This window comes from Aethalodelphis obliquidens, unplaced genomic scaffold, assembly GCF_003676395.1.
Source record: "Aethalodelphis obliquidens isolate GAN/ISIS:26980383/991018 unplaced genomic scaffold, ASM367639v1 scaffold95, whole genome shotgun sequence".
NCBI classification, from domain to species: domain Eukaryota; kingdom Metazoa; phylum Chordata; class Mammalia; order Artiodactyla; family Delphinidae; genus Aethalodelphis; species Aethalodelphis obliquidens.
The window spans coordinates 652,643-677,684 of record NW_020838039.1 but is presented as its reverse complement, the minus strand read 5'-3'; positions in this window follow the sequence as shown (position 1 = coordinate 677,684).

Sequence of the window (25,042 nt, the reverse complement as noted above, 5' to 3'; positions counted from 1 at the left end):
TCAGAAAGTCCTGGGTTTATATTCTGGCTCTTACTGGCTGAGTGATCTTAGGCAGTCACTTAAAGTCTCTGTGAGACACTGTCATCTGCAAAAATAGGGGTAACAATGATTATTATAAAGTATTGCTTAGATTCAGATTTTAATTTATGCCATTGACTGGGGAATCATGAGAGACCCAGAAGAAAATCTTTCACTGTCTTTTGTTTGCATTCAGATTACAGGACTGGGTCTAGTATGGTCTGTTCCCTTATCACACACACACACACACACACACACACACACACACACACACACTGCATGGATTAAAGGAGTTGAAGAAATTCCAGAGAAGTGAATTCAGAAATGAATAATGTTGATAAGTGGTACAGAGAAAAATAGTGCAGTAAAGAGAAGTAGGAAGTATTGTGGGGGAAGAGAACTTATCATTTTAAATAGCATCATTTTAAAAATTCCTGAAGAAGTTAAAGGAGATGAGCCATGTTAATCGTTGGGGAAGAGGAATTGCAAGTACAAGAGTCCTGCCTGGCTTGTTCCAGGAACAATGAGGAGACCTGTGTGTTGGAATGAAGTGAACAACATAGACTGAGGACATAGGAAGATATGATATCAGAGTGGTAGGAAGGGCCACATCATTAAGGCCCTGTAGGCTGTTTTAAGGATTGTGGTTTTTCCCTGTCACTGAAATGGGATGATATTAGAGGGTTTTGATGGGATCATTTGTTTTAACAGGGTCATTTTGGCTGCTTCATTGAGAAAAGTCTGTAAAGAGGCAAAGATAAGGGCAAGGAGACCTGTTATGAGGCTATTGAAATAATCTACACAAGAGATTATAGTAATCTGTAGAGAAACAGGAAGTCTAGTAGTTTGTACTCAGGTGGTACCAGCATGGTATGCTAACAGAAGGGATGTGTGGTATAAGAGAAAGGAAGATTTCAGCCTAGGCTCTTGAAAGGATGGAGTTGATAGGTAGTAAAATGGAGAAGACTTTAGGAGCTGAAGGTTTGAGAGGGAAGATCAAGAGCTCAGATTTGGACATGTTAAGTTTTAAATGGCTTTTGGACAGCTAAGTGAAGTTATTGAGTAGGTTCTTGGGTTTGCAAATCTGGAGTTCAGGAGACATGTCTTGCCTAGGGTTATAAACTAGGGAATGATTAGCATATACATGATATATAAAGCCATAAAGCTGGATGAAATCTTCAAAGGAGTGAGTGTAGAGAGAGAAGAGAAATGGTCTGAGAACTCAACCTCAGAGTATATTGATAATAATGGTTTGGGGAGAAGAGGAGGAACCAGCAATGGAGACTGAGAAAGAATATGAGATAGGAGACAAAGCAGGTGAGTATGGGTTGCCAGACATTTAATGAATGAAATGTTAAAAGAGGTGAAAGAAAGAACTGTCTCAAATACTGCTGCAAGTCACGTAAAAGACAGCTTCAAACAATAGAGCATTGTGTTTAAGTAACTTGGAGATGAACTAGGTAAGAGCAGTTTTGTGGGAGTGGTAGTTGCAAAAGTTCTGTAATTTCCTGAGTGATAAGAGCACTAAGAGCATCCTTTGTTCTAATACTTGGTCTTTGATTCTTGTTCCTGACACAGAGCCCCCAAATCCCTTGGAATTTCCTGGGTGTTAAGAGTGAGTTTTGTTCTCATGAGGTGACTTTGGGTGGGCTCCTTGAAAATTTCTGGATGGGGCCTGCTACCTGAAAGACCAAGTTGTGATGAGAAGCTTGGAACTTTCAGCACTGCCACTGCCTTCCTCCTCTAGAAAGGGGAGAGGAGCTAGAAGTGGAGTTAATAATCCATCATGCGTATGTGATGAAGCCTCTATAAAAATCCTAAAAGTACAGGGTTCAGAGAGCTTCTGGGTTGGTGAAAACATCTAAATTCTGGGAACGTGGTGCACTCCAACTCCATGGGGACAGAAGCTTCTGCAATTGGGATCCTTCTAGATCTCCCCCTATGTTTCTTTTTATCTGACTGTTCATCTGTATCTTTATCATATCCTTTAATAAACTGGTAAACATAAGTCGGTGTTTCCTTGAGTTCTGCGAGCTCTTCTAGAAAATGATCAAACCCAGGGAGGGGAGGGCTATGGAAAAGCTGATTTATAGCTGGTTGGCAGAATTACAGGTGACAACCGATTGCCATCTGAAATGGGGGGGGGGTACTCTTGTGGGACTGAGCCCTGTGGGATCTGAAGCCATCTCCAGGTAGATAGTATCAGAAGTGAGTTAAATTGTGGGACACCCAGCTAGTATGAGAGTACTGCTTGGTTGGGGAAAATGCCCGCACATCCTGTGTCAGGAGTGTTGTGAATGTGGTATTAGTGTGAGAGTAAAGGGGACACGCAGGAGGAGTGTGTTTTTCCAACTTAGTAGTCAAAAAGGATGATTACAGTGGGCTCAAAGAAAGAAAGGAAGAATGTTGAAGACAGTGAGATCCTTTGAGGTCTCTTATTGCAAAAGGAAGGAAAGAAATAAAGCAGCAGTTAGAGGAGCATGTGAAATAAAGCAAAATTTTGTTTAAGATGGGAGAAATAATGTTTACATACTTTTGGAAAAGATTCTGTGCAGAAAGAAAAATTGATGGTACTGGAAAGAAGTGGGAGAGTTATGAAGCATTGTGTTCAAGTAGATGAGAGGAAACCGGATTTTATGCATAAATGGAGTGTTTGGGCTTTGCTAGGGTAACAAGCACTTATATGCCAAAAACTGATTTTAATCATTGATTGCAGATTTCCAACTCTCCAAAGAAGTAGATGATGAGATGATGGAGGTGAAGAACTGTGAAAGATGGTAGGATCTTTGGATTGTAGACCACGGTGGGTAAAAAATTTGCAGAGCTGGGAACTAGGAGGCATTAGCAGGAATTAGAGAGTGACAGTGACTTAACTGCTTGCTATGGAGATCAGGATAAGGATTTTGTATTTTGTTATTAATTAGAAAGAAGAGGGATGGCAAGATCTGATTCCTTCTCATCCTCTTCCTCCCCCTCCTGTCCCTCCTCCTTCTCCTGCTAAATCACTCTAGCTGCTCTGTGGAGAATGGGTGGGTTATAGTTGTGGCTGGGGAATATGAGCAATAGTAGGAGGTGATGAGAGCTGGAGACACTTGGAATGTATTTTAGAATGAAGCTAACAGAACTTGCTAATGAATTGAGTGTGGGCATGAGCCAAAAGAGAGAATCAAATATTATTCCTAAACTTTTTAGATGAGCCACTGGGTGACAACTGGTGCTTTTGACACTGATGTTGAAAAGGAGCGTGTCCTCTAGGAGGGAAGCAAGAACACTCTTTTGAAGATACTCTGTTTGAGATACTTATTAGATACCCAAGAAGAAATATCAAGTAGTGTATAGTAAATTCTAAAGCTCAAGAGAGAGGTCAGGGCTGCAGTCTGAGAGTGAGCAAGAGGATGGTGTTTAAATTGGTGTGTCTGTGTGAGCTCACTCAGAGACTGAGACTAGGAAGAGAAAATATACTGTGTGTTCATCAGTGAGCATAGGGACAAACATAAAGAAGAAGACTGAATATCTTCAAACAAATAAAAATCAAGGTTAATAAGCAATGAATTTGTTTTTCAAGGAAGACATATGTTGTCTTCTTTTTTATTTTTTCTAACATATTTATTGGAGTATAATTGCTTTACAATGGTGTGTTAGTTTCTGCTTTATAACAAAGTGAATCAGCTATACGTATACATATATCCCCATGTCTCTTCCCTCTTGGGTCTCCCTCCCACCTTCCCTATCCCACCCCTCTAGGTGTTCACAAAACACCGAGCTGATCTCCCTATGCTATGCGGCTGCTTACCACTAGCTATCTATTTTACGTTTGGTAGTGTATATATGTCCATGCCACTCTCTCACTTCGTCCCAGCTTACCCTTCCCCCTCGCCGTGTCCTCAAGTCCATTCTCTATGTCTTCATCTTTATTCCTGTCCTGATTTAATTCCCCCAGGAAGAGAAAACAAAACTATTTTCCAGGATGTTGGGCAGCTGGAAAAAACTACATTTTTTTCCTCTACAGCCTCCTCCAAGCCTCTATGCAACACCTGCTTTAACCAGGTCAGACCATCACCAGAATAACAAAAGAATCTATTTTCCCTCTATAGTTTTGGTAATAGAACAGTCAATGAATGCTCCCAACATATTCTAATATTTGATGAGTCAACTGACACTTGTTTTCATATTGGTGGGTTTAGTATTCAGACCAACCTTGTAAGATTGTGAAGACAAAGGTCAAAGTCTTAGATCTTCAAAATAATAATTTATAAGTAGTGATGTTAGGATAGTAAGGCAATTTTGAATTTTTATTTACGATTGAAGAACATCTTCACGAATGAACACTATTTCACACGGAAACTGAGGGATCCTTAGCTTGTCTAGAATTATTTACTGACTGAGAAGTCTTTCATATAAGTGTATTGCTTCTTTCCACATGGCAAATTCACAGCTTCAAATTTTTTGAATGTTCCTTTGGTAATAGCCTACAAGTACACCAATCAATGTTTTTTTTTCAGTTAGATAATAATTTCACTGTAAGGATCTCTAACTATTTTAGGAATATCAGCATCTGATCCTGTATTTGGTGCAAAACAAAAATAGGGGTACTAAGATATAAGATGGATTTTGTAATGTTTCAAAATGAATTAAAGGCCAAATCTAGAAAAAGTCTTGGAATCTAAGGAGCCATGGTTAAAAACAGTGAAAAATGTGTATTTGTTTTGAGAGATCATTTTCTCTTCCCTTCCTGTCTTCCCCTTCCCCCCACCCCCATACTCTCCTCTTCCCTCCTTTAATTTCCCCCGTCCTTTCCTTCCTTTTATTTTTGTCTGAACTTTTCCTAATCAGAAACATCTACACATGGAATCAGTAATGGTCATTTCTTTTGTTCTTTTAAGAGAGGCTCCCTTTTGTTTCATGGTTTTTGCTACACAATGAATTCAACCCAACAAGTATCCGCTGTGCACTTAGTATTAAGTATTGTGCATGTACCATTATGGAGGAAAACATGTAACCTTTTTAGTATGGTAAGTTCTTTAACAGAAGAATAAAAGAGTTACAGCATAAAGGTTAATGGTGTGAAATTTGCAGCCAGATTGCATGGTGCTAGTGTATGATGTTGGACGAGTTACTTAACCTCTGTGTGCTTTAGTTTCCTAGTTAATAAAACAGGAATATTAATATTACCTATGTCATAGATATATATTTGACCAGTACCCGGCATGTAGTAAGCATTATATAAGTGTAAATTTTATGTATAATTATATATGTATGAAAATTTAGAAAATTATAATTAGAGTGTTTCATAGGTTGCATCCTGTTCCCCTTCTATTATCAACATACTGGAAATAGCAAGTCATAAATATTCCTCCTTCCCTAGTTTTCCAGTCTTTCTTCTTTTGTCCTCTGCTTGTCTGTCCCTTTTCATTGTTCTATGACTCCATATGTGCTCGGTTTCTAATTGTTGATGTACTCTCCTGTCCTCATTTTTTCTTACTCTATATATTCTTCCTGAGCAGTCTTACCACTCCCAGGGCTTGTATAATCAGCCATACACAACTGATCCCAACTTGATATCTAATGTCTAGACTTATGTTTTGAGCGCTAACCTCCATCTCTAACCATCTACTGGACTAAGGAAAATATTGGGTGGACTATGGCACTCTCACCTTATCACCTTTCACCTACCATCCAAACCAGCTCCCTGCCTTGGATTTCCATTCTAATTAATGGTACCACCATTACCCAGTAACCCAAATTGGAAACCTGGAGAGACTCCAGCTCTGTCAATTATATCTCTCAAGGAAACCCCAACCTTCTCTACCTTCCCTACTGTCGGAGAATTCAGGTTCTCTCCTCAGTCATTATATCCACTATAAGGTTCTCATATCTGGTCCTTCTGCCTCCAGGGTCACACTCCCTCCCTTCAGGTCAACCTTCACACTGTCACTAGATACCTTCTACAATGAAAATCAGCTCATATTACTTTCCTGCAGTGTTTCTGAAGTAATGCCCCACTCCTTTATTAAAATCACCTAGGATTTTTTTTAGAAGTGAAAATTTCCTGACCCTGATTATAAAACTAGAGCCTGAACACAAGTTTAGGAATTTATACTTTTAAAAGCTCTTCAGTTGATTTTCCCCAAATTAAAGTTAGAGAATCATTGTCATACAGCATAAATTATAGACACTTAAGCCATTCCTGATTCTGTTTCACCCTTCTTTGTGATTTTCTTTAAACCTACAGAATTATTAGATTTTTCAGACACAAAACAGTATTTCCTACCTAGGTAGTATTTCTTACCTTCCAAATTTTTCCTACTCCAAATTGTTCATGAGTGCCATTTTTCTCCTCTCCATAACTAACATAACTGATCACAAAGAACATCATTTTTCTTACCAACTCCTGAATATTTACCACAAAAAAATCGCTAAATTACTGAAGGAGTGTAAGTTCACCTTCTCCTTGATCCTTTGTACTCCTTATTTCACTATCATTCTTCAATAAAGTTCAAAATAAAGACTATGGTCCCAGACATGGCCGAGGGTTTTCATGAGCTCTCTCTCGCTCCTGCTGCACCTCCTCTTATATCTAGTCTCCCCTCCCTTTGTGCTTCATGTTTGACCTTCTTTCAGTTCTCATATGTGCCACTTTCCTTGCTAACTCAAGACTTTCATACATGTTGTTATCTCTGCCTAGAATTCCATCTCTACTATATCTCCCTCAGTAAATTAGTATAAATTCTTCAGAGGTCAGTTTAAGGGACCTTTCACTGATCCTAAAGATGAGGTTAGGCTTTCTCAACAGTGACACTAGGACTTTGTGGAAAAGGTAATTGTTTGTTGTGGGAGAGCTGCCCTATGCATTGTATGATGTTTAGCAGCATCTTCTGGTAGTACTCCTAAATTACGACAATAAAACATGTCTTCAGACATTGTCTCATGTCCCTTGGGAGGCAAAATTGCTTCCAGTTGAGAACTGTTGCACTAGATTAAGTTCCCTCATTCTATGCTGTCATACTTTTTATTCTCCAAGTTGTGCCTGTTATTAAATCATGTTTAATTACTATTTTGCCTACTAAAATGGAAGTGCTATGAGAAAAGGGACCATTCTTCTTTTTTCTTTAACATCTTGAAGTATGATTGCTTTACAATGGTGTGTTAGTTTCTGCTTTATAACAAAGTGAATCTGCTATATATCTACATAGATCCCCATGTCTCCTCCCTCTTTTGTCTCCCCCCCACCCTCCTTATCCCACCCCTCTAGGTGGTCACAAAGCAATGAACTGATCTCCCTGTGCTATGCAGCTGTTTCCCACTAGCTATCTATTTTATATTTGGTAGTGTATATATGTCCATGCCACTCTCTCACTTCATCCAAGCTTACCCTTCCCGCTCCTCGTGTCCTCAAGTCCATTCTCTACGTCGGCGTCTATATTCCTGTCCTGCCTCTAGGTTCTTCAGAACAATTCTTTTTTTTTTTTTTTAGATTCCATATATATGTGTTAGCATACAGTATTTGTTTTTCTCTTTCTGACTTACTTCACTCTGTAGGACAGATTCTAGGTCCATCCACCTAACTACCAAAAACTCAATTTCATTTCTTCTTATGACTGAGGAATATTCCATTGTATATATGTGCCACATCTTCTTTATCCATTCATCTGTCAATGGACACTTAGGTTGTTTCCATGTTCTGGCTACTGTAAATAGAGCTGCAATGAACATTGCGGTACATGACTCTTTTTGAATTATGCTTTTCTCAAGGTATATGCAAAGTAGTGGGATTGCTGGGTCATATGGTAGTTCTATTTGTAGTTTTTTAAGGAACCTCCATACTGTTCTCCATAGTGGCTGAACCAATTCACATTCCCACCAGCAGTGCAAGAGTGTTCCCTTTTCTCCACACCCTCTCCAGCATTTATTGTTTCTAGATTTTTTGATGATGGCCATTCTGACTGGTGTGAGATGATATCTCATTGTAGTTTTGATTTGCATTTCTCTTATGATTAGTGATGTTGAGCATCCTTTCATATGTTTGTTGACAATCTTTATATCTTCTTTGGAGAAATGTCTATTTAGGTCTTCTGCCCATTTTTGAATTGGGTTGTTTGTTTTTCTGATATTGAGCTGCATGGGATGCTTGTAAATTTTGGAGATTAATCCTTTGTCAGTTGCTTCATTTGAAAATATTTTCTCCCATTCTGAGGGTTGTTTTTTCTTCTTGTTTTTGTTTTCCTTTGCTGTGCAAAAGCTTTTAAGTTCCATTAGGTCCTAGTTGTTTATCTTTGTTTTTATTTCCATTGCTCTAGGAAGTGGGTTAAAAAGGATCTTGCTGTAATTTATGTCATAGAGTGTTCCGTCTATGTTTTCCTCTAAGAGTTTTATAGTGTCTGGCCTTATATTTAGGGCTTTAATCCATTTTGAGTTTATTTTTGTGTATGTTGTTAGGGAGTGTTCTAATTTCATTCTTTTACATGTAGCTGTCCAGTTATATCAGTAACACATAATGAAGAGGCTGTCTTTTCTCTGTTGTATACTCTTGCCTCCTTTATCAAAGATAAGGTGACCATATGTGTGTGGGATTATTTCTGGGCTTTCTATCCTGTTCCATTGATCTATATTTCTGTTTTTGTGCCAGTATCATACCTTCTTGATTACTGTAGCTTTGTAGTATAGTCTGAAGTTAGGGAGCCTGATTCCTCCAGCTCTGTTTTTCTTTCTCAAGATTGCTTTGACTATTCGGGGCCTTCTGTATTTCCATACAAACTGTGAATTTTTTTGTTCTTGTTCAGTGAAAAATGCCATTGTAGTTTGAGAGGGTTTGCAATGAATCTTCAGATTCCTTTGGGTAGTATATTCATTTTCACAATGTTGATTCTTCCAATCCAAGAACATGGTATATCTCTCCTTCTGTTTGTATCATCTTTAATTTCTTTCATCAGTGTAATAGTTTTCTACATAGAGGTTTTTTGCTCCTTAGGTAGGTTTATTCCTAGGTATTTTATTCTTTTTGTTGCAATGGTAAATGGGAGTGTTTCCCTAATTTCCCTTGCAGATTTTTCATCATTAGAGTATAGGAATGCCAGAGATTTCTGTGCATTAATTTTGTATCCTGATACTTTACCAGATTCTTTGGTTAGCTCTACTAGTTCTCTGGTAGCATCTTTAGGATTCTCTATGTATAGTATGTCATCTGCAAACAGTGACAGCTTTACTTCTTTCCCGATTTGGATTCTTTTTATTTCTTTTTCGTCTCTGATTGCTGTGGCTACAATTTCCAAAGCTATGTTGAATAATAGTGGTGACAGTGGACAACCTTGTCTTGTTCCTGATCTTAGTGGAAATGGTTTCAGTTTTTCACCATTGAGAATGATGTTGGCTGTGAGTTTGTCATATATGGCCTTTATTATGTTGAGGTAAGTTCCCTCTATGCCTACTTTCTGGAGAGTTTTTTATCATAAATAGGTGTTGAATTTTGTCAAAAGGTTTTTCTGCATGTATTGAGATGATCATATGGTTTTTATCCTTCAATGTGTTAATATGGTTTATCACATGGATTGATTTGCAGATATTGAAGAATCCTTGCATTCCTGGGATAAACACCTGATCATGGTGTAAGATCCTTTTAATGAGCTGTTGGATTCTGTTTGCTAGTATTTTGCAGAGGATTTTTGCATCTATGTTCATCAGTGACATTGGCCTGTAGCTTTCTTTCTTTGTGACATCTTTGTCTGGTTTTGGTATCAGGGTGATGGTGACCTTGTAGAATGAGTTTGGGAGTGTTCCTCTCTCTGCTGTATATTGGAAGAGTTTGAGAAGGATAGGTTTTATCTGTTCTGTAAATGTTTGGCAAAATTTGCCTGTGAAGCCATCTGGTCCTGGGCTTTTGTTTTTTGGAAGATTTTTAATGACAGTTTCAATTTCTGTGCTTGTGATTGGTCTGTTTATATTTTCTATTTCTTCATCATTCAGTCTTGGAAGGTTGTGCTTTTCTAATAATTTGTCCATTTTTTACAGATTGTCCATATTATTGGCATATAGTTTCTTGTAGTAATCTCTCATGATCCTTTGTATTTCTGTAGTGTCACTTGATACTTCTCCTTTTTCATTTCTAAGTCTATTTATTTGAGTCTTCTCCCTTTTTTCTTGATGAGTTTGGCTAATCAATTTTTTTTATCTTCTCAAAGAACCAACTTTTAGTTTTATTGATCTTTTCTATTGTTTCCTTCATTTCTTTTTCATTTATTTCTGATCTGATCTTTATGATTTCTTTCCTTTGGGTAATTTTGGGGTTTTTTTTTTGTTCTTCTTTCTCTAAATGCTTTAGGTGTAAGGTTAGATTTTTTATTTGAGATGTTTCTTGTTTCTTGGGGTAGAATTGTATTGCTATAAACTTCCCTCTTAAAACTGCTTTTGCTGCATCCCATAGGTTTTCTGTCTTCATGTTTTCATTGTAATTTGTTTCTAAGTATTTTTTGATTTCCTCTTTGAGTTCTTCAGTGATCTCTTGGTTATTTAGTTGCATATTGTTTAACCTATGTGTGTTTGTAATTTTTACAGATTTTTTCCAGTAACTGATATCTAGTCTCATAGCGTTTTGGTTAGAAAAGATACTTGATACAATTTCAATTTTTAAAAATTTACCAAGGCTTGATTTGTTACCCAAGATATGATCTATCCTTGAGAATGTTCTATGAGCACTTGAGAAGAAAGTGTAATCTGCTATTTTTGGATGGAATGTCCTATAAATATCAATTAAGTCCATCTTCTTTAATGTGTCATTTAAAGCTTGGGTTTCCTTATTTATTTCCATTTTGGATGATCTGTCCATCAGTGATAGTGGGGTGTTAAAGTCCCCTACTATGATTGTGTTGCTATCGATTTCCCCTTTTATGGTTGTCAGCATTTGCCTATGTATTGCAGTGTTCCTATGTTGGGTGCATAAATATTTATGTCTGTTATTTCTCATATGAGAATTGCTACTCCAGATTTCTTTTGATTTCCATTTGCATGGAATATATTTTTCCATCCCCTTACTTTCAGTCTGTATGTGTCCCTAGGTCTGAAGTGGGTCTCCTATAGACAGCATATATATGGGTCTTGTTCTTGTATCCATTCAACCAGTCTATGTCTTTTGGTTGGGGCATTTAATCCATTAACATTTAAGGTATTTATCAAGATGTATGTTCCTCTTAACCATTTTCTTAATTGTTTTGGGTTTGTTATTGTAGGCCTTTTCCTTCTCTTGTGCTTCCTGCCTAGAGAAGTTCCTTAAGTATTTGTTGTGAAGGTGGTTTGGTGGTGCTGAATTCTCTTAGCTTTTTCTTGTCTGTAAAGGTTTTAAATTCTCCGTTGAATCTTAATGAGATCCTTGCTGGGTAGTGTAATCCTGGTTGTAGGTTTTCCCCTTTCATCACTTTAAATATGTCCTGCCACTCCCTTCTGGCTTGCAGAATTTCTGCTGAAAGATCAGCTGTTAACCTTAAGGCATTTCCTTGTATGTTATTTGTTGTTTTTACCTTGCTGCTTTTAATATTTTTTCCTTGTATTTAGTTTTTGATAGTTTGATTAATATGTGTCTTGGCATGTTTCTCCTTGGATTTATCCTGTATGGAACTCTCTGTGCTTCCTGAAGTAGATTAAATATTTCCTTTCCCATATTAGGGAAGTTTTCAACTATAATCTCTTCAAATATGTTCTCAGTCACTTTCTTTTTCTCTTCTTCTTCTGGAACCCCTATAATTTGAATGTTGGTGTGTTTAATGTTGTCCCTGAGCTCTCTGAGACTGTCCTCAATTCTTTTCATTCTTTTTAATTTATTCTCCTCTGTGGTAGTTATTTCCTCTATTTTATCTTCCAGGTCACTTATCCATTCTTCTGCCTCAGTTATTCTGCTATTGGTTTTTTCTAGATAATTTTAAATTTCATTTATTGTGTTGTTCATCATTTTTTGTTTGCTCTTTAGTTCTTCTAGGTCCTTGTTAAACATTTCTTGTATTTTCTCCATTCTATTTCCAATATTTTGGATCATCTTTACTATCATTACTCTGAATTCTTTTTCAGGTAGACTGCCTATTTCCTCTTCATTTGCTTGGTCTGGTGGGTTTTTACCTTGCTCCTTCATCTGCTGTGTGTTTCTCTCTCCTCTCATTTTGCTTAACTTACTGTGTTTGGGGTCCCTTTTTCACAGTCTGCAGGTTCGTAGTTCTCATTGTTTTTTGTGTCTGCCTTCAGTGGCTAAGATTGGTTCAGTAGGTTGTGTAGGCTTCCTGGTGGAGGGGACTGATGCTTGTGAATGAGGCTGGATCCTGTCTTTCTGGTGGGCAGGACCAGGTCTGGTGGTGTGTTTTGGGGTGTCTGTGATATTATTGTGATTATAGGCAGCCTCTCTGCTGATTCTTGGGGTTGTGTTCCTCTCTTGCCAGTTGTTTGGCATAGAGTGTCCAGCATTGTAGCTTGCTGGTAGTTGAATGGAGCCAGGTCTTAGTGTTGAGATGGAGATCTCTGGGAGAGCTTTCATCATTTGATATTATGTCAAGCCAGGAGGTCTCGGGTGGACCAATTTCCTCAACTCAGCTCTCCTCCCTCAGAGGCATAGCCCTGACACACAGCCAGTACCCCAAGACCCTGTCAGCCACATGGCTCAGAAGAAAAGGAATAAAAAAAGAAAGAAAGAAAGAAAAATAAAGTAAAATAAGTGTTAGTAAAATAAAAAAAAATTAAAAATAAAATTTAAAAAGTAAATAAAAAAAGAAAGAAAGAAAGAAGAGAGCAACCAAACCAAAAAATCAATCCACCAATGATAACAAGTGATAAAAACTATACAAAAAAACACACAAAAAACCAGACAGACAGAACTCTAGGACAAATGGTAAAAGCAAAGCTATACAGACAAAAATCACACAAAGAAGCATACACATAGACACTCACAGAAAGAGAAAAAGAAAAATTATATATATATATATATATATATATATATATATACATATAAAAAAATGGAAGAGAACAACCAAATCAATAAACAGATCTACCAATGATAATAAACTGTAAATACTAAACTAAGATAAACATAATATCAGAAACAAATTAGATGCAAAAAGCAAACCCAAAGTCTGCATTTGCTCCCAAAGTCCACTGCTTCAATTTTTGGATGATTCGTTGTGTATTTATGGATTCCAGAGATGCAGGGTACATCAAGTTGATTGTGGAGATTTAACCCACTGCTCCTTAGGCTGCTGGGAGAGATTTCCCTTTCTCTTCTTTGTTTGCACAGCTCCTGGTGTTCAGCTTTGGATTTGGCCCCACCTCTGTGCAGGTTGCCTGAGGGCGCTGTTCTTCGCTCAGACAGGACGGGGTTAAGGTAGCAGCTCATTGGGGGCTCTGGCTCACTCAGGCTTCGTGGAGGGAGGGTTATGGAATGCGGGGTGAGCCTGCAGTGGCTGAGGCCAGCGTGATGTTGCAATAGCCTGAGGTGCACCGTGTGTTCTCCTGGGGAAGTTTTCCCTGGATCCCGGGACCCTGGCAGTGGCAGGCTGCACAGGCTCCCCAGAGGGGAGGTGTGGATAGTGACCTGCGCTTGCACACAGGATTCTTGGTGGATGAAGCAGCAGCCTTAGCATTTCATGCCCATCTCTGGTGTCCTTGCTGATAGCTGTGGCTCGTGCCCGTCTCTGGAGCTTGTTTAGGCGGTGCTCTGAATCCCCTCTCTTTGTGCACCCTGAAACAATGGTCTCTTGCTTCTTAGGCAGTTCCAGACATTTTCCCGGATTCCCTCATGGCTAACTGTGGTGCACTAGCCCCCTTCAGGCTGTGTTCACGCAGCCAACACCAGTCCTATCCCTGGGATCTAAACTCCGAAGCCAGAGCCTCAGCTCCCAGCCCCCAGACCCTTCCCACCCCAGCGGGTGAACAGACAAGCCTCTCAGGCTGGTGAGTGCTGGCTGGCACCAGTCCTCTGTGTGGGAATCTCTCCTCTTTGCCCTCTGCACCCCTATTGCTGCGCTCTTCTCTGTGGCTTTGAAGCTTTCCCCCTGCCACCTCCAGTCTCCACCAGTGAAGGGGCTTCCTAGTGTGTGGAAACTTTTCCTCCTTCACAGCTCCCTCCCAGAGTGGCAGGTCCCAACCCTATTCTTTTGTCTCTGTTTGTTCTTTTATCTTTTGCCCTACCCGGGTATGTGGGGAGTTTCTTGCCTTTTAGGCAGTCTGAGGTCTTCTTCCAGCATTCAGTAGGTGTTCTGTATGAGTTGTTCCACATGTAGATGTATTTCTGATGTATTTGTGGGGAGGAAGGTGATCACCATGTCTTAATCCTCTGTCATCTTGAAGGTTTCTGGGACAATTCCTATTTAAACTTCCATTGCCAGTGCTTAACACAGTGCCAATTACTAAGTATTATGGGCTAAATTGTGTCCCCTGAAGATGTGTATGTGAAGTCCTAACCCCAGTATCTCAGAATGTGACTGTATTTGGAAATGGGGCCTTTAACGAGGCAAATAAGGTAAAAAGTCATCAAAAGGGTGGGTTCTAATCCAATATGACCGATGTCCTGATAAGAAGAGGAAACTTGGGCACAGACATGTGTGCACACAGAAGGAAGACTATGTGGACACACTGGAAGAAGACGGCATCTCCAAGCCAAGGAGAGAGGCCTCAAAAGAAAGCAGTCCTGCCAACATCTTACTCTTGGACTTCTAGTCTCCATAACTCTGAGAAAATAAATTTCTGTTATTAAACCACCCAGTATGTGGTATTTTGTTATGGTAGCCTGTGATGGGACTCTTTTTCATGTCACACTTTTAACTATACTATGCAGTTAGTATCCCGTGTAAATTAATTAAGCTGTATTTAGCTGCAAATCAAAAGACAAATAAACAAACTCAATAACCAAGTGTTGGGAGGTAGGCGTTTCCAGTTTTTATTAATTCACTGGTTCAACATGTCATCAAGCATCCATTTTTGGTTTTGGTTTTACCTTGTGCCATCCCCCAGTTAGTTGGGTTTTAGGCTACCCCATCTCAAGGTCTTAAGACATCCTTCAGGCAATACATCCTGATGAAACAAGGTTGAACAGAAGAAGAGGTAATGTTACTTTCTTGTGTTTTAGTTGAAAAGTAAAAAATATCTCCTTCTCTCGAGATTCCTTTTATGTCTGTCTCATTATCCCAAACTGGTTTACATACCTATACCTAGGCCTGCCATTGGCAAGATAATGGGATAACTACAGTTGGCTTGGACCAACCAGGATTTATCTGTGCTTTGGGCATAAGAATACATTTTCTGGGGGGTGGAAATCTGAATAAAATTGCTGTTCTATTTGAAAGGAAGGAGGGGAGGACAGGTGTTGAGTGGGCAATCAAAATATCTGCTGTACCGTGGAACAGACATGAGTAAACTCATGTAGAAGATTCAGTTATCAGTTTCCAGCTTCTGAATTCCCACTTGTCTTCAATTCCCTCTCAATGATGAAAAGTGTCTTGGATATAAGTCCATTTTTTTTTTGTATACAGTCTATTTCTGTTTTAGAGGAAAATGTGGCTTTCTTAATTCCTACTGTTAAATCCTCTACCTCACCCTTAATTATAACAGCTTTTACCTGTTGTTCAGTTTGGATATTTCATCCTCTCACTTCTTGTCTCTATTTCAAATTCAAGCCTCTCTAGGTAACAGTCCTTCTTGTAATCAAATTCAAATATTGCTGTGCAATTCTTCCCCTAAATATATCTTTCTACTGATATTCTTCCACCAAACCATTTCCTTTGTGTCCATTGGAATCCATGCTCCTTGACACTTCAGTGCTTTGCATAACACTGTTTAGGTTCTTAAGTGGTGCTTACCTTTGATTTCCCCAAGAAGTCTTCTTGATAGAGCATTCTCCTGTCCCTATTTCCAGTGTATCATGAATCAGGAAGTGGTAGGGGCCATTTTCTTTGTTGCCTAGTGCTGTTTCTAAGACATTACACTTGACTCTTGTTCTAAATTATTCCTTTGTAGGACTTGAGTATTCCAACTAGGTAAAGTTCTACCTTCCCTTCTAATAAATGGGACAATGAAATATTTACCAAGAACATATCATATTCTTCCTTTCCATTTTTTATTCTTACCATAAATGATTGTTCTGGCCTCACAGTTTCTTTCTTCCATCCTCTCTCCTTCCCATATATCTCTCTTTCCCTCCCTCTCACTCATTTTCCCTTTCCTTCTCCCTTTTCCTTCCTTCTTTTCTTTATCTTTTTTCTTTCTTTTCAGCTTTATGAAGGCTTAATTAATGGGCATTAAACAGCACATATGTTTAAAAGGTACAATCTGATAAGTGTATGAGTTATCTATTACTTCATGACAAATTACCCCAAAACGTAGTGGCTTAAAACAACACACATTCCTTATCTCATCTTTTTTTTGTGGATCAGGAATCTGGCAATGGCTGAGCTGAGTACTCTGGCTGAAATCAAAGTGTTGGCCAGAGTTACAGTCATCTAAATGTGCACCAGAAGGTGGATCTGCTTTGAAACTCATTCCCATGACTGTTGGCAGGTTTCAGAGATCCACTTCCAAGTTCATTCATGCAGGTTGTTGTCTGGAGATATCAGTCCCTTGCCATGTGAACGTCTCCAGGGCAGCTTGCTCTCCTCAGAGCAAGGTTTGAGAGAGAGAGATGTCTGAGGCTGAAGTCATTGTTGTTTTTTGTAACCTAATCTTGGAGTGACAACCTATCACTTCTACCACATCTTATTCACTAAAAGTGAGTCACTATACACCTGAAACTAATATGTTATATGTCAACTATTCCTAGATTACAAAAAAAAAAGTGAGTTACTAAATGCAGCTCACACTTAAGCAAAGGGGATTCCACAAGGGCATGAATTCCAGGAAGTGGGGATTGTAGGAGCCATCTTAGGGACTGTCTACCACAATGAAATATGACATGTGTACAGCATGAAACCATTGCTACAACTAAGATAATGTCATTTCCATCACACTTCACCCCACAAATTTTTCTCATCTCCCTTTGTAATTCATTCCTCCTTCTACCTCCTTTCCCTGGCAAGTACAACTCTATTTTTTCTGTCACTATAGATGAGTTAGAATTTTCTGGAATATTGTTAAATGGAACCATACAGTGTGTATTCTTTTTTATTTTTGGCTTTTCATTAAGCATAATGATTTTGAGAGTCATTCATGTTGCTTGCATCAATAGTTTGTCCTTATTATTAGGGAGCACTATTTCATTGAACAGATATACCATTATTTGCCTATCTGTTTACCTGCTGATTGACATTTTGAGTTGTTTCCAGTTTGGAACTGTTATGAATAAAGCTGATATGAACGTTTGTGTACAAGTCTTTGTGTAGAGGTGATGGTTAATTTTATGTGTGCCCTCAGCTAGGCTATGGTGCTCAGTTGTTTGATCAAACACCAGTTTAGAAGTTGCTGTGAAAGTATTTTTTAGATGTGATTAATATTTAAATCCACCTTTAAGTAAAGCAGATTACATTCCCTAATGTGATGGGCCTCATCCATTCAGTTGAAGGCCTCAGGAGCAAGGTTGAAGTCTCTAGAAGAAGGAATTCTCCTCAAGATTGCAACATAGAAACCCTGCCTGATTTTATAGTCCTTTGGTCTATGGAATTCAGACCCAGGACTGCAACATCAACTCTTGTCTGAATTTCTAGCCTGACATTCTGCCATACAGATCTCCAACTTGCTAGTTCCTACAACTGTATATGACAATTCCTTAAAATCTTTCTTTCTCTTTCTCTCTCTGTCTCTCAATACTGAGAATGGTTTTAGAGACATAGAATCTTAAAGATGCATGTTCTAGATTGGTTCTCAGACTTCTGGAATTGATTCTATAATTTTATTAGATGTAAAGGCAACAATGACTGTATTTCTAGTAGTAAAGAGAGCACTGATAATCTATGTCATGGTCTAGCAATAGGTATACAAAAAAATCACCATTAGATACTGCTAATCAAATAATTATAACACATAAGGTTCTGGGTGACCATGTATTTGATACTTATCTTAATCACCTAGGGTTGCTATAACAAAATACAATAGACTGGGTGGTTTAAAGAACAGGAATTTACTTCTCACAGTTCTGAAGATTGGAAGTCCAAGTTCAAACTGCCAGCAATGTTGGTGTATGGTAAGAGCTCTTTCCTTGGGTTGCAGATGGTTGCCTTCCTGCTGTGTCCTCACATGGCCTTTCCTCAGTGAGCATAGGTGTAGATAAAGGAAAAAACACGCCCTCTGGTGTTCTTTTCATAAGAACACTAATCCCATCAGACCAGGGCCCTCCCTGGTGACTTCACCTAACCCTAATTATTTCCCAAAGTCCCCATCTCCAAACACAATTACATTGGGGTTAGGGCTTCAACACAAACATTGGGAGGGACACAAACATTCAGTCCATAACAATACATTAGAACACTTTTGTCAAACCAATGAGTATAATGAGATTGGATGGTTACTTCTAATTATGTTGGACAAAGTCTTAAGGTCTTAAAAATGTATTAGGAATCTTTCCTTTTTTATTATCTTTCTTTTCCCTTTTTGGTGTCTTTATTCCTCTTGGTTGACTTCATTATCAGGATGGCTCTTCTCTTGTGCTGCAGAGAGAACTCCTATAGCCAAGGCTTGCTTGGTTTTGACATGTGGCATTTCAAAAAGAGAAACTGGCTCTGTCTTGATACTTAATGGTTAAATAATATTCCATAGAGGATTTTGATTGGCTTAGACTGGTTCACATGTCCACCCCCAAATTAGTCATGGAAGGATGTGTTATTCTGATTGGCTGGCCAATCAGCATAATCAAGGTTGTATGCTTATCCTGCAGCTGGAGATCTTGGTCAGTCTTCTCAAACCATGTGGACTTGGTGGACTCAGATGATTCTGTAAAAGCATTATAAGAGTTCATTTAATGGAAAAAAGAGAAAATGGATGCACAGCACGTTCTATAACTCCCAGGCACTCTTTGCTTCCCCCATGTTCCTTTTTTTTTTTTTTTTTTTTTTTTTTTGCGGTACGTGGGCCTCTCACTGTTGTGGCCTCTCCCGTTGCGGAGCACAGGCTCCGGACACGCAGGCTCAGCAACCATGGCTTATGGGCCCAGCCGCTCCACGGCATGTGGGATCTTCCTGGACCGGGGCACAAACCCGCGTCCCCTGCATCGGCAGGCAGACTCTCAACCACTGTGCCAGCAGGGAAGCCCCCCCTATGTTCTTGATACAATTGGTTCATGCCTTAATTATAGTCATTATTGCATCATAATTTTCTGTTAGTCTTATCTGATTCTCCCTGTGATTATAAATTCTGTGGGGGCAGAAACTGTATATTTTCATCTTCATATCTCCATTGCTTAGCATAGTTTTCAGTTCATAATAGTACTTAACAAATATTCATTACTGGATTTTATCTATTTAATTTTATCTAGTTAATTGCTCTCTTGCCGGAGGTTTCATAGTTCCTGAACACTAGGTTTTATCTCCTCAAGTAAATCCTTCTCAGGTGCCTGTTTGAAAGACAGAGTCCTTTAAAAATTCATTATTTACCTCTTACCAAAGAGTCTCTAGTTTTAAATTTCCCTTTCAAGTTTCTTGAAATAGGAGTTAAGACTCTCTGCCTTTTGTTTTCTGCCACCCACTGATTAAACCATTATTTTTCTCTTCATTGTCACCAGTTACCCTGTTGTAGAATCCATCAGTCATTTACCAGTCTTAGTTTTTCTTAACCATGCCATAGCACCTGGCATTGATTTTCCTTTGGTTTTCATTGTTCTGTGTATGTTCCTGATTTACCTCCCAAATCTTTGCTTATTAGCAAAACATATTTTGTCTTTATACAGTATAATGTGCTAGGTACCATGGATATAAAGAGTAATGATCTTGCCATCAGCAGCTTTTAAACTAGTTGTTCACTTTTCATTTCCAATAAAATTTATACCTAGATGGTTAGAATATTCTATCTGAATTTTGTATCTTCAGGTGTCCTTGCCAGTCAATTCAAAACACTGTTGAAAACTTATCATACTAAATTTGCTCAGGAGTCTTTCCTGGCTCTTCCTTGCCTTCTATTAACGATTCATCTCCCTTGGAGAAGGCGTGGCCTCTTTGTGAGGCCGCACCCACTTTGACAGCGTAATCTCTTCTGCTTTCCTCACAGTATCCAGATTTCTAGGCAACCTTGAATGGCTCATACTTATACACTTGCTTTCTAAACCTTGCACTTATGATTTTTACATTCATTCTACATGTAATATGCAGGAATTAGTTTACTTCACATCTCTGCCTTTTGAGGCACTTCCAACCAATTTCAACTTGGTTCTTCCATGATGCCTTCCTGGACTTCCCATTTAGAAGTGATTACTCCTACCTCTAAATGTCAGTAGGATTTAGGTTATGCTAATCTTTAGTTTTTGGAACTTAGAGGAGCTGCATTTAGAATTTAACCCAGATCCCAGGTGGGCAGTATCTGCCAGATCATAGGTTTTCACTCAATAAATTTGAGATAAGTGAATGAACAAATAGCTGCTGTAAAACCAGCCCTGCTGGAATATAAAATATTTGCTCAAGAATGCTTCCACTGGCTACATAGAACCCAGTATGGAACTTTTCCAAAGGGTTCTGAGCGTCATGCCAGAAATAATACACAGTTCGTCAGCTACCCCTGAGCAATTTGTGACTGTCTCAGACAGACTAGATGAGGGAGATCTGGGGCAGAGTAAAATAGGAATAAGCAGATCAACTCCACCTTTCTGAGTGCTTGAGAATTCATTACCTTCCACAGAAGGGAGACTATCAGGTGAAAAAAAATACTGCCAGGCAACCATCTATTCTGGGGTGCTGGTTATGTCACCATCTGTCCTTTTATCTCTAATAATTAGGAAAGGGTGTAAACAGAATTAATTGAAGTAGCATGGTTACCTGCTGGCATCATTTTCATCAACAGAGTCCACTTAAGGACTTCTACTTCAGATGCTACATTGATTAGAAATTTTATATGATACTTTAATTAAAAGTGATAATTTGACAACAATCAAATTGACTAAGAATTTTATATAAATATAATAACTTAGAGGCAGATTATAGAAGTGTCAGTTTAGTTTTAAATCATGGATCCCTTCTCATCAGGGAATTTATAGTAGGTCTCTAACCTCCTATTATTAGTGAAATAAACCCCATGGCTGTGCCAATATTTCAAAGTTGCTTTTGTGACCTGTGCATCTTTATCTATTGTTGCTTCTGTGTCAAAGCATTCTTTCAGACTCCTTTTGAGGTTCATTCAATTTCTATTCAACATCAGTTCCTTTAACAAGACTTCACTGTCTTTGCTCTGACTCCCCATACATTCATGACACCTTTGTCCTGTACTCTTTATTTGTGGTTGACGTTTTTTCTTTAGAACTCTCCCTTTTATTACAGTCATGCTCTGTGTCTTGCACTACAATAAAATCTCTGCACATTTCCTTTCCCCACAGACTCCCTTCTCTAAGCTTTGCACTACACACTGTTGTCTTTTTATTTTCTCATCCACTTCTCAGTTCTAAGCCTGCAAATAACTCTTTCTGGTGCTACTGTCATTTCTCTATTACTAACTACACTTAATTTATGCTGACAATATTCATATTGAAGCTTACACTCCACATAGCTCCATTATCCTTTAGTTTATTCCTGACTCTACTGGTGAAAGGATTTACTTTTTTTCCCTAAGGAAACCCTGTTTTTTGGAAGCAAGACTGGTATTTGACAGAAGATCCAAGTATGTCATGCTCCCAGGAGACAAGTAAAGAAGTAAATAAGCAACAAGCATATACAAACATTTTTTCTAGGTGGTGTTTTAAGTTTCTTCTTTTCCTTTATTTACAGCACTCCAAGCTTTCAGCAAAACAATTATCAGCATATACAGTAAAAAGTTGTGGACCTCCTGCCTCTGGGGGTTGTTTGCAAGCTTCCTTTTAAGCTCTTCTCTTTAAGCTCCCTTTAAGGCTTATAATAACATTATTCAAATAGCATAATACTCAAGTAAAAATGTGACATAAGGTTTTAAGATCTTAAGTTTACACTCAGTTTCATTGTGTACAATAAAGGTAACGCTTCTTCCTTGATTATGTTTTTAAATGAACACAACTTCTTTTGTCTTTACAAACCATTCACCTGTGTAGTTTTATAATTAAACCTATCAATTTAGAGTTATTGTGAGTCAGGTAATGGCTTTAAACATTTATGTAGAAAAAAATGGTCCTCTTTTATCAGGAAGGTGAAATATTCATACAGATTCCTCCTGCTCAAACACCATATGAAACTGTTCTCATGGAGTAAAGCTGCCAGTGCATTTCATTCTGATCTTTGGTGTAATTTAGAACCTGCTGTTAATTTTCTTTTAAGAAAAACTGTCCATCAAGTTCAAATATACAATGGTTAATGTGGATAAAAGACCATCAGGCATTTATACAAAATTACAAGACGTCTTTTCACTAGCTATCTCAATTTGAGATTTGAATTCAAACTTATCAAAGGAAAAAAATCTATTAAATCTATTAACACATTCTCTAAAGAAAAAAATCAGTATTTTACTTTTTTGACAGTTGAATAAAAGGATTTAGACATATATCAAATGGGAGAAAAAGGGTTTTAATCCCTCTGTGGAATAGGAAGAGAGACATACTATACTGGAAAGACTGCACAGACCATCAGGAGAGAAACCAGAGAATACGTGGCCTCAGTTCCATCATTTCAGAACACAGGCAGCTTGTCTGTTAATTTCTTTCTTCTCAGCCTGGGTGACCTCTCACAAGCTTAACAGTAACAGGGAGTCTAAAACTGCTTCTGAGCAGGTGCTTTCTGCAGACAGGTGCTATTTATCAGTGAAGATTTAGACAGGATAACATTGAGGAGTGATGTGTTACTTTAACCAGATTGCAAAACTGAAAAAGAATAATGAACCTCACATTAGTTAAATAAACAAAGCGACAGTAAGCACAATAAGCAGACAGGCATGATGCTTACAGAAGAGTCACCTCTTTTTGTGTACAGTGTGCCACATTGCACTTGCTGTTCAAATATATGTTTTAATAAATGTCCTTTAATGTGTACATGAAATAGAGTAGGCATTCAACTATTTGTTGAATGAAAATAACAATATATTATGTATAAAGAAAAATCTGATCTCATATCATCAGAAACAGATTTTGTCAACCACTACTTTTGACCTTTTGGACCAGATAGATCTTGTTGTGAAGGGCTATCCTGTGTACTATAGGGTGTTTAGCAGCACCCTTGGCCTCCAGACCTACCAGATGCCAGCAGCTACTCTCCCTGTTGTGACAACAAAAATGTTTCCAGATGTCAGCAAATGTCCCCTGGATGTCATGTCTCCTCTGATTGAGAACTACTGATGAGAAAGGAAGTTACAATTAGCACGATTCAATTTTACCTACATAGCTTTCTAGTCTTTCTATTTTCAAGGCTAGTTTGTGATTGAGTAGGAAGGATAGGTTTACTTTCCTTTTAACTGTTAGTAAATTAACATATATATTAGTTTAGTAGAGCCGCTGTAAAAATGTACCACAAATTGGGTAGCTAAAACAGCAGAAATGTATTGTCTTACAGTCCTGGAAGCTAGCTAGAAGACTGAAATCAAGGTGTCAGCAGAATTGGTTCCTTGTGAGGGCTGTGGGGGAAAATCTGCTCCAGGCCTCTCCCCCAGTTTCTGGTGGCCTCAGGCATCCCTTGGCTTGAAGATGGCACTCTCCCGGTGTCTTCAGATGGTCTTCTCTATGTCCATCTCAGTCAAATCAGTGTCCATATTTCCCCTTTTTATAAGGATGCAAGTCATATGGGATTAAGGCCCACACTAATAACCTTGTTTTAAATTGATTACTCTGTAAAGACCCTATATCCAAATAAAGGCACATTCTGAGGTACTGAGAGTTAGAATGCCAACACATATTTTTTGAGAGGGGACACAACTGGATTCATAACAGTATGGTTCCGACTATTGTGTATTTAGTGCCAGAAATGAGGCTCTGGCATTTAACCATTAACTGTTTTAAATTCTTTCTACTCTTTGGTTCACATCTCTGCTTCTTGGGAGACAAAAATGGTGTGATGTATTTTTTTTTTTTTACATCTTTATTGGAGTATAATTGCTTTACAATGGTGTGCCAGTTTCTGCTTTATAACAAAGTGAATCAGTTATACACATACATATGTTCCCATATCTCTTCCCTCTTGCATCTCCCTCCCTCCCACCCTCCCTATCCCACCCCTCCAGGTGGTCACAAACACCGAGCTGATCTCCCTGTGCTATGTGACTGCTTCCCACTAGCTATCTACCTTACGTTTGATAGTGTATATATGTCCATTCCTCTCTCTCGTTTTGTCACAGCTTACCCTTCCCCCTCCCCATATCCTCAAGTCCATTCTCTAGTAGGTCTGTGTCTTTATTCCTGTCTTATCCCTAGGTTCTTCATGACATTTTTTTTTCTTAAATTCCATATATATGTGTTAGTATATGGTATTTGTATTTCTCTTTCTGACTTACTTCACTCTGTATGACAGACTCTAGGTCTATCCACCTCATTACAAATAGCTCAATTTCGTTTCTTTTTATGGATGAGTAATATTCCATTGTATATATGTGCCACATCTTCTTTATCCATTCATCTGATTATGGACACTTAGGTTGCTTCCATGTCCTGGCTATTGTAAATAGAGCTGCAATGAACATTTTGGTACATGACTCTTTGAATTATGGTTTTCTTAGGGTATATGCCCAGTAGTGGGATTGCTGGGTCATATGGTAGTCCTATTTTTAGTTTTTTTAAGGAACCTCCATACTGTTCTCCGTAGTGGCTGTATCAATTTACATTCCCACCAACAGTGCAAGAGGGTTCCCTTTTCTCCACACCCTCTCCAGCATTTATTGTTTGTAGATTTTTTGATGATGGCCATTCTGACTGGTGTGAGATGATATCTCATTGTAGTTTTGACTTGCAATTCTCTAATGATTAAAGATGTTGAGCATTCTTTCATGTGTT